Raw genomic sequence first — 10,898 nt, forward strand, 5'->3', positions numbered from 1 at the left:
TGTCATGAGCTCTGAGTCTTCATCTGGACTCATGCAGGACATTGCTGTGGGATTCAGCCCCTTGGCTAACTATTGTATGTCGTTAGTGAGGTGGATAGATTTCCTGCACTTTGTGTTAACTCTGGGTGACCATTATAAATAATATTATAAATTGTGTCCTGGTTCTAGTTATTCTCTGCACAACCACTGACTACAACAACTGCCAACTGAAATCCCCAGCTTGGGCACTACAGAGCATAGATGGCCACACTCTGCACCCTGCCTACCATCTGGTCCCCCTCAGCATCAGTGCCGCCAGCCACTTACCCCTAAGGCCAGTCCCAGGAAGAGACCGGATTGTCCCCCTGGAATGCCTGGGCAGGTGGGAGGGAGGCCAGTCTCTGGCCAGGACAAGGACAGAACTCCAGGTCTTCTCTGGGTCAAGGTCACAGTCCTGAGCTTCTGAGAGAGGAACTGCCCCCATCTACCACCCCACCTCACCTCACCCTGCTCCCAGCAGCAGCCAGTACCAGGCAAAGCAAGAAGGGGGATTTGATTTTCATTAAAGATCTTCATTTATTATGTTTTAATAGGTGAAACACTGACAGGAGCACACGTCAATAGGTACCAAAGATTATGCAGTCCATCCCATCCCTACTCCGTCCACCCCTTTCTCAGCAGGCAATGGTTTTTTTTTTGTTTTTTCCCTACATTACTGGGAACTTCAGCCCTTTTTTATTTTGTATTTCTAAACAAGGTCTTGCTGAATTACCTAGGCTGGGCTCAAATTTGTAGTCCTCTTTCCGCAGCTCGCAGAGTACTAGTCTTGCAGACTTGAGCCACCCTGCCTGGCTGCGGTCCTTTCTTGTGTGCTGCCCTTCCTTCCGCAGACCCCATGCCCACTCCAGAGGGCAGTTCTGAGTTCCCCGCCTTCCTGCCCTAAAGGTGGCATTTAGTTCTCACCATGCACTTGCAGCTCAGTGTGCAGTGGGCTCTGGGTTCAAATTCTGCTTCTGCTGCCAGGGCTGTCCTTACTATAGTCCATCCTTCCCAGTCTCAGCTTCCCTGTCCCCTGGGGAGGCAGTTGTGGCACATGCCTGTGACCATGTAAGGTGGCATCATGTAAGGTGCCTGTGACCAGCTGCTTTGGAGGTCAGCCTGGGCCTCCAAGGGTCCCCAAGGCCCAAACATTTCTATCACCTGAGATACATGAGCAGAGAGACCCAAACCCAACCTGTCTGTGTTCACGGGCAGATGGAGCGCAGTGGGCTCTGCCGGCTCACTGGCCTAACCTGTATCCACCTGTTTCTTCATTTTGTGTTGGAGCTGTTGAAGCTGGATACGTGTGCAGGGCTGTGGCGTGGCCTAGGAATGGCTGAACTGAGAACAGGAGACACTTCAGGGGCCAAGACAGGCCACAGCTGAGGCCACCTGGAGACTTTGTGGGGATAGTTCTCCTTAATTAGCATCGTCTGTTGCTCTGAGGGGTCCTTGACCCCCTCCAAGATCCTGCTCAGGTTTTCTTTGGTTTCCACTCCTTTCTTATTCTGAGTAAGTACGGACTCCCCAGGGTCAGTGGGGCAGCTGGCGGCTGGCTAGCGGAGTTACAAACTCTGCAGAGGATTTTAATCCTCCTGGAGCCCTAAAAATCATGCTTCTTTTCTCATTCCTTTGGGCCTTCATTGTGCATCCTTTTGGGGGATTGGGGATCTAGGCACAGATACCAGCAATTTTGTTGTCTTTTTTTTGGTACCAGGAATGGAACTCAGAGTTGCCAGGCAGGCATTTGTGCCACTGAGCTATATCCCTGGCCCTGTAGTCTTTTCTGAGATAGGGTTTCACTATGCAATTCAGGCTGGGCTTCAACTCTCTTTGTAATCCAGGCTGGCCTCAAACTTGCAGCAATCCTCCTGCCTCAGCCTCCCAACTGCTGTAATTATAGGTGCATGCCAGTATGCCCTGCCATCCATTCATTTTTTTTCAGAGTTATAGAGATTGCTCTAAGCTACAGTTTCAGTTTTTGGTTTTGTTTTGTTTTGGGTTTTTTTTGAGACAGAATCTCACTAAGTTGCTAAGTTGCCCAGGCTGGGTTCAAATTTCCATCCTCCTGTCTCAGCCTCTCACAACACTGCTAGGATCACAGGCATGCGCCACCATGCATAAACTTTCCAGAGATTTGTAGAAATGGGACCCCACGGGGCACACTCCTAGTCTGATGTTTCTCATTGTGCAGGCTTACTTGGGGCTCCATCCACATCATGTGTGATCGTCTGACTCTGCTGCGTGTGTTTGGTTGCCCGGTTACTGCCTCCTGTTGATACATCCAGCCTCAGACACACGATGGAAATGTGTACCCAATGCAGCGTAGTGCTGTCTCACTGTGGCTTTCACTCATTTCCTCGATGACTAGTGATGCAGTGTTTGTCACATGTCCCCTTGCCAGCCATAGGTCGTTTCGGATTCTCCAAATTTGCTGCCTCAAACCGTTTGCTCACTTTCTCCCAATTCCTCCTTTTCCCCAGCCCGGCAGCAGCCTCTCAGCTGTGCCAACCCAGCTACCACTGCCAGCAGCCTGCTTGCTGCTTCCTGCTGGCCTCTACAGTGGGCCCTTTCCCCACAGCAGCCAGAGCACTCTGGGAGGCTGAGGCAGGGGGATCGCCAGTTCAAGTATATCCTGGACAACTTCGTGACTTACTGTCACAAAATGAAACACAAAACGGCTGGGGGTGTAGCTCAATGTGAAAGCCCTAGGTTCAGTCCTCAGTAGTGCAAAAGAAGAGGAGAAGGAAGAACAGGAGGAAGTGGAAGAGGAAAGACCAGCATCTTGGTAGGGTGCCCTGCTGTCTGGTGCTAGGTGCTAGGTGCTAGGTCTCGCCCTCCAGGGGAAGAACCTTTCTGTCCTGTTCTGTGGCCACTGTCACGACCCACCTGGCCTGAGGTTCCCTCTGAGTTTCCTTCCTGCGTCCTCTCCTAGCTCCTGGTGGTCCTGGTGCCTTCTGCTGTGGCCCCATTTCTCACCTCTGTCTCTGCCTTCACTTGACCATCTGTTCTTGTGTCCTTATGTGCCTGCTCCTTTTGTGTCTCCTGTGAGGACCCGTCATTGGATTTGAGCCAGACCTAATCCAGGATCCTTGCCTTAACCCTATCTGTGATGATGCTGTTTTCCAAGCAGGTCCCATTTGGAGGTTCCGGGTGGGCAGGTATTCAAGGGACACTGTCCACCCTGTGTAACCCCAGGCCCGGGCTGCATGACCTGCTCTCCCTTTCCACTGCCCCATTCCTGGATGGCCCAGCCTGGCTCCTGCTGCAGGGCATGGGTGCCTGCTGTCCCTACAGGCAGACATTCCCACCACTCCTGACTTTTGTGCCACTATGGCCCCTCAACTAATGCCTGGCCCTCAACAGACTTAGCTGTCACTTTGGTGTCTGTAACACCTAACATTGCCTGGAATCAGCTTCCAGCTGGCCCTCACCCAAGGGGCAGTCCCAGGATCCTGCAGAGGCCACAACCCGGGGAGGCCCAGTCCCTTACAGAATGGCATAGGATTTGCGAAGACCTGGGCATGGCCTCCTGGGTGCTGAAACCTTCTCTGTAAGACTTAAGGTACCCAGTACAATGTAAGTGCTGCATACACAGCTGCCACAGTGTGCTGTGCAGGGAATAAGGGCAAGGGGAAAAGTCTGTATATGTTCAGCACCAATTGCTTGGTTTTTTTTGGGGGGGGCAGTACTTGGGGTTGACTCTAGGGTCTTCGCACTAAACTACATTCCCAGCCCTTTTTTCATATTTTTGACACAGAGCCTTCCTAAATTGCCTGGATCTTGTGATCTCCCTGCCTCAGCCTCCTGAGTAGCTGGGCTTAGAGATGGGGGCCATTCCAGCTTTTCTCTCTCTCCTCCCCTTTCTTTTCCCTTCTCCTTTCTTTCCTTAAATAGCTTTGGCCAAGGTTTATAGGACCCCAGCACTCAGATGCCATCCTGACAGAGGGTTACGTGTCCTTCTCTGTCTGCCCTGCGGCTGCCTCCCTGCCTCCTGCCTCAGGGCAGGACTGATCTCTGGGCCCTGGGGCCCAGGGTCTACACCTGCTCCACAGAGGCCGTGGCTGGGTGGAGGACGTGTGCAATCTCCCAGACATGGAGGGAGGGTAGCCAGAGAGCTGAGCGCCAAGCCCAGGGCTTCCTATCCTCAGGACTCTATTGTGACCTCAAGGTATGCTGAAAGTCAAAGCTTTACTGTTCTCCCCTAGAGACCGTGTGGCAGCTCAGCCTCCAGGCCCACTGAGGCACTGCCCAGCAGGAGGTCAGAACCCATCCCCATCAAAACCAGGGCAGACGTGGTGGCTGCATGAGATCTAACTGTCCTTGCACCAGGAAGCAGCTGCCACTGGCTGCCACCTTGAACCTGACACTGATGCTGGCACGGTTGGGGGCAGCATCCCCAGCATCGAGGTCCCCTCTCAGAACACTGTGGGCCTACTGTAGGCCAATCATCCAATCTCTCCAGTTCTGCACCCAGTGCTCTTGAAACGTTTTTCCTCCCTGGCTGGAAACCCTCGCCCTGGGGGCTGTGTGTGTGGTCCTGTCTGAGGTTCCCACCATGGCACCCAGATCTGTCCTGCTATCATCAGAGGACAAAGAAGAGGAACACTGAGGACTAGACAAAAGACACAAGATTGCCCAGACCCCAAATGTCCTGCTGCAGACCTCGGGCCTGGCCAGTCCTCCCAAAGTAGAGCTGTTCTCTTCCATGAGGGCCACTGCCTTGTCCTTGGCCACCTCAAAGCTCTTGCTTTGGGTGTCCCCTCCTTCCCCTGTATCCCCTTGGGCAAGCTGGCACCTCCCTCTCCTTGCTCCCCACACCTGCTAGCTCCTCACTATGTGCCCCTGAATCCTCCTATCCCTTCCCAGTGCTCTCTGCCTCTGAGCACTCGGGTGGCTTTTGAGATGCTGTAGGTGGATAGCCATCTTCACCCAAGTGACAGATGGCATTGGCCACTCTGTCTCTGCTGTCTACCACATGCACCAAGCAGCTCCACAGCAGTGGGGCCGGGCGACCATTCTCCTGGTCTGTCACCCTCATTGCCTGGTGTGCTGACATAGGCAGGGATTCTGATTGCCCAGTACATGGCTTGTCCTATCCCCTAATGTCTAGGGCCACTGCTGGTGGCCAAATGCTGTCATGGCCACTTTCCAGGGCCCCAGTCTACTGCCACAGATCCAACAGAACAGGGCCCAGCCCAGGGACATCCTGGAGGAGTTTGGTTCATTATTTATTGGTCGCTGGTTCTAGCCTTGATTCCTCTCTAGCCTCAGTTTACTTATGTGGCAGATGGACACACAGAGGTCTTGTCCTCCTGGGGTTGCTGGGACCCGTGGCTGGATCATGAGACACTACACCAGGGAGTGACTGGTCACTCCCCAGCTGCCCTGCCTACTGCATTTAGAAATAACTCCCCCAGCAGGAAGCCTCACCCCTGGTGACTGGTCTGAGAGCTGTGAGTTGGTGTGACCAGGACTTAAATGCCAGGTCCCCATGGTAACAGCTTGGTGTTCACCTGTGCCCTGGCAGAGCTCGAGATCATCCTTTACTAGACTCCTGGGCAGAGGCTGCTGCACTGGCACCTGAGACCCGCTTGGGGCAGCTAGCCTCCCTCCCGGGCAAACCCTGGCTGACAAGAGGAAGCCCAGGCAGGCAGCCTCTGGCCAGAGCCAGGGACATGCTTTCCAACAATTGTCCAGAAATAGCCCAGGCAGGCTCACGAGGAAATGAGTCCCTGTCACGGGGAGGGACAGCAGGGACAGGCAGACTGCTGGGCAGGAGGGGGGCTGCTGACCCTGAGAGACCCCAGGCCCACTCGTGTAGCAGATGTCTGAGAAGGCAGGGTTAGTGCAGTCACCTCTGCCTCATGAGCTCTAGGAGGGAAGGCGCTATGTGGTGAGAGAACCCTCTCCCCAGGGCTGGTGGATGGCAAGGAACTGGCCAGGGGACAGGCATGTGTGCCCTCCCTCTCCTAACCTCAGATTTTCTTTCTGTCCCATGACGATAAGGCAAGCAGCTGATGGAGCACCTGCCTCACTCTGCTGCTCAGGACACAGGATACCCCTCCCCGCTTAGTGCAGACCCCTAGGGCAAAGGCTACACGTAGAGGCCACACAGGGACTACAGGGGAGAAGGACCCAGTCAACCCTATCTTAAGATGGCTGTGGCTTCCTTGTCTTTGAAACACTGACGAGAGGGGGCCAGAGCAGGGAGCCTGGCTCCTCTTTATGATTCATCTTGATGGAACCCTGGGGTTCTGGGGAACACAGTTCGAGAACCAGTGTGGGAGTTGGGAGAGGGAGAATCCCAGGAGCAGCGAGCCCTGCAGGCCCTTCCCACTGTCATGGTCAGCACACCACCCACACTTCAGATGTCCCCTACAGGCTGAGGCTGTGGGAGTGGGGTGGGGTGACTGGTGGAAGTCCCCAGATGCCTTGTGACCAGTCAGTGAGCTGTGGTGAAGCGAAGAGGGCAGAAGTCAAGGGCACAGCTGGATGGGCTAAGAGGGGTCCTTCTTCCAGGCAAAGCCAAGACTCAGCTCCACACTCTCCTGTCCTTTCAGGGGTCTGGAGGGCTGACCAAGACCCCCAAATCACTGACCCTGTTCTGCCCTGCCCAAGGCAGACCTGACTACATCTTCTGTCTCATTATCCCCGTGCACCATCAAACTGTCTTCAGCTGGGCATGGTGGCCCATGCCTGTAATCCCAGCATTCAGGAAGCTGAGGCAGGAGGACTGCTGGGAGTTCGAAGCCAGACTGGGCTACATAGCAAAATGGCCCAAAATAAAACAAAACATAATTGTCAGGGGTTAGCCATGATTTGGTTCCTTGTGCAGGCTTATTCAAATTTTCTTCAAAGATCATACACATGTCTGAAATTATAAAAATGGGGTGGGAGTATGGCTCAGTGCAGAGTGTGTGCATAGCATGTGCAAGACCCTGAATCCAATGTCAGGTACCACTAGAAGCTTAAAAAAGAAATAAAGAGCCTGGACCAGTGTACAAGCCCGGAATCCCAGCTACTTGGGAGGCTGAGGCAGGAGAGCCCCAAGTTTGAGACCAGTCTGAGCAACTTACTGAGTCCCTGTCTCAAAACATAAATGGGCAGGATCAAGTCCTTAACCTCTGAGGCCTGCTGACTGGGGTAGTTACACGGTACTAGAACTGATCTAAATGCCACTGGCGTCGGAGTCCGAGAACTGGTTGCTGTGATGGTTGTTTTTGTGTTGACATCACTGGACTAACGGATCCCAGTTGGGGTTACAGCATCCCTCCTGGGGATGTGGAGGGGTGCTTCTGGAGATCAGCATTGGAATCTGTGGACTGGGGGAAGAAGCCCCGCCCTCCCAGTGTATATGGCATCATCTAACCCAGCAAGGGCTCACAGTATAGGGAGGAGCAGGAAGGGCGATGCTCTCTCGAGCTGGGCATCAACTGCTCTTGGTCATCGCAGCCTCTGGTTCTCAGCCCTCTGGACTTGGACCTGTCCCAGTCCCGCTGTTCTCAGTCGCCCACTTCTGCCTGCTTGAGGTTTCCTCCAAGGAACACAGCCAGACAGCTCTGTGGTTTCCCCTCCACGGGGATCACAGAACACAAGGCCTTAGTACAGGTTTTCAGGCGAGGTCAGCTTCAGATGCAGGGCTGCATGCAATGCTGAGTCTGGGCTTTGTTTTTTTTTTTTTTTTTTGTGGTATTGGGGATTGAACACAGGGCCTTGGCACTGAGCTACATCCCCAGTCCTTTTTCTTTCTTTCTTTTTTTTTTTTTTTTTTGAGATAAGTTCTTGCTAAGTTGTCCAGGCTGGGCTCAAACCTTCCATCCTCTTGCTTCAGCCTCTCACAGCCAGTGTTGGGATTACAGGCATGAGCTGCCATGCCTGACTCTTAAAAGTGGTTTCAAGGCTGCCCTCCCCGGGTCTAAACTGGACTGCCTCCCTCACTTGGAAGCCAGCAGAGGGCCTTCCATCCCGGTCCCTGCTGTGGGTACAAGGCCTGCTAGGACCAGGCTGGCCACTTAGAATCCTTGAGTGGGGGTGCTCTCTGGAATGTTCCTGAGGGCACAGTGCTACCTCTGTGGGTGGACACTTGCCCCAGTCTCTGCCCCACCCCAGGTTGAACAGGGCCCATGTGCCTGTGGTGGGCAGGTCCTCGATGTGCTCTGCGGCCAGCCACTGAAGCATGAGCCTTGCTCTGACGTCAGCAGATGACACCTGGGTGCTCCCTTTCCCAGGCTCAGGCCATAAACACTGGGCCTCCAGCAGCTCCCAGAAAGCCAAGCTCTACTGATGCCCTTAGAGGCTATAGGATTCCTGGGGTCTGGCCCCTCCAAGCTTCCAGGGCCCTCTTCTGGGGTACAGTTCCAGGTGAGTGCTCATGGGGATCCTGAGGCTTAGAACCCCAGAGCTAGGGCTTGCTCACTTCTGCTCACCTGCTCCCACAAGGTGACTGATGTTAGCACCTCGTGTCCCTCCCTCTCCTCCACCTCAGTCACGGCCACATGAGTCTCCCCACTGCCCTCGCTAAGCCTCGTGGAGAGGGGCAGGGCAACCTCACCCCTCTCAGGTGCCCAGCCTTCTGGAACACTTGGCTTCCTCTCCTCTAGCCCAGCTTTGGGTGAAGGGTCAGATCCTGCAGTGCCCGGGCAAGGCTCTGTCACATGACCCTTCCCAGGGCAAAGAGAAACAGTTTATCAGGGTGTAACCTACACCACCTGGTCATAAAGCCATACTAAGGAACACATATCCAGAACCGCCAGGCACTCAAACATGTGACCCTCCTGCTTCAGCCTTCTGAGGAGGTGGAGGTCACAGGTTACACCACTGCATCTGATGTAATATATTTTTCTTATTGTGATAAAATTTGTATAGCATATATGCCAGTAATGTCAGCACTCTGGGAGGCTGTGGTAGGAGAATGGAAAGTTTGAGTTCTGCTGGGGCTATTGAGAGGCCTTGTTTCAAAATTTAAAAAATAATAAACTGGGCATGAGTTGGGCATGGTGGCACATGCCTGTAATCCCAGCACTCAAGAGGCTGAGACAGGAGGATTGTTACAAGTTTAAGGCCAGCCTGGGCTAACAATGGGATCCTGTTGAAAAAAATCAGAAAATCAAAAAATAAAAGGCTTAGTGGTAGAAGGCCCCAGGGTTAATTTCCAGGACTGGAAAAAAAAAAAAAAAAAAAAAAGAGGATTACTGGCAACAGTGTGGATAAACTGTGGGCCCAACTTTATCTTGTTTGTTTTCTTTTTTTATTTGTTTGTTTTGGAAATAGGACCCCACTATGTAGGTCCAGCTGGCTTTAAACTCATTATGTACTCTACAGCCCGGTATGGCCACACAGGCCTGTAATCCTAGCACTCAGGAGGCCAAAGCAGGAGGATCACCACGAGTTTAAGGCTGGCCTGGGCTACTTAACGTTATGCTCTATGCTTATAGCCCTAGTAACCATGTACCTGGAGCACAGACCATATTGTTATAAATTAACTGACTGCATAGTCATGCTGTTCTGTTCATTCCCCCGCACCCCCAACCCAGTAACCTGTTTGCTGTGTCAATCTTTGTTCCCCTTGTAAGAGACAAATGATACTGTGTCAACCATTGTTCCCTTTATGAGAGACAAATGTTCCTGGAATTGGCAGACCAAGGGCTATGAACTGGCTAACCACTCACTGTGAAATGCCTCTTACCTCAAGCAAAGGGGAACAAAGGCCTACCTTGTTTCTGTTTCTCATCGCTATGTACTTAATGATCAATGAGCTAATCATAAATGAACTATAAAAATCAGTCAAAATTCCAACTCAGTTGCACAGCTTTGCAAATTCCATTTGTACTGTGTCTCTGGGCCAGCTAAAATAAAAGCACTTCTTTTAAAAAAGATGTCACCTTGCCCCGTTTTTCATTTCGGGGCCTTTTTGGGGGTATTACAACACTTAAGTGATCTCAAGGCCAGTCTGCAGTACACAGCGAGACCCACTCTCAAAAAAAAAAAAAAAAAAAAATCAGGGCTGGGGATTTAGCTCAGCGGCATAAGTGCCTGCCTTGCAAGCAGGCAGTTGTGAGTTTGATCCCCGGTACCGGTAAAAATGAAAAAGACAAAATAAATAAATAAAACTATGGAGCCCATATATATGAGTTGGCTTCAAACTCAAAGTAGTCCTCCTGCCTCAGCCTCCTGAGTGTTGGGATTACAGGTATGTGCCATCATGCCCAAGCCAATTTTATCTTTTTATAAACAGTCATCAGGTTGTTGTGGTATTATTTGTTTAAAAGTTCAAATTCATGGTCTTGTATAAAGCCTACTGTCAAGTCAAGAAACCCAATTCGAAGAAGTTAAAAGAAGAGAACCCCTCCTTCAGAATCGGTTATGACTATGTGTGACCTGTGGCTTCCAACTTTCTGAGACAGGTCTCACTAAGTCAGTAGGTTACCCAGGCTAGGCTCAAACTTGCCATTCTCTCACCTCAGCCTCCAGAGGGCTGGGATCACAGGGGTGCAACACCACACCTGGCTTAGGGTTGCCTGCTTCTGCCTCTGGACTTCAAGGAGCCAATAAGGTGCTGCTTTGATGATAAGCCCTTAATGTGTAAAGCTCCGGACGGTATTAGAGAAATGACACAGGGAAAGCCAAAGAATCCCTGCCTACTGGTCACAGGGCAGTGTTGGCGTTGCATAGGAGGACCTAGCTTGTTGGCAAGGACAAAGGGAAACACCTTTCGTGTCCCAAAGGGATCCCTCAGAAAATGTCCTGGGCAGGCGAGTTGTTGCTGCCACTGCCTTGTAGATTTGTTTGCCAGCAGCTGCTTGGTGGAGTGAGGTCCTGTCCAGAGTGACTGGAGGTCCCCAGAGTGCCCAACAGGAAGGGCCGCCCTGCTGGCCGTT

The sequence above is a fragment of the Cavia porcellus genome, unplaced genomic scaffold (assembly GCF_034190915.1).
Source record: "Cavia porcellus strain 051 isolate PalLab524CR breed Dunkin Hartley unplaced genomic scaffold, mCavPor4.1 scaffold_23, whole genome shotgun sequence".
Lineage (NCBI taxonomy): Eukaryota > Metazoa > Chordata > Mammalia > Rodentia > Caviidae > Cavia > Cavia porcellus.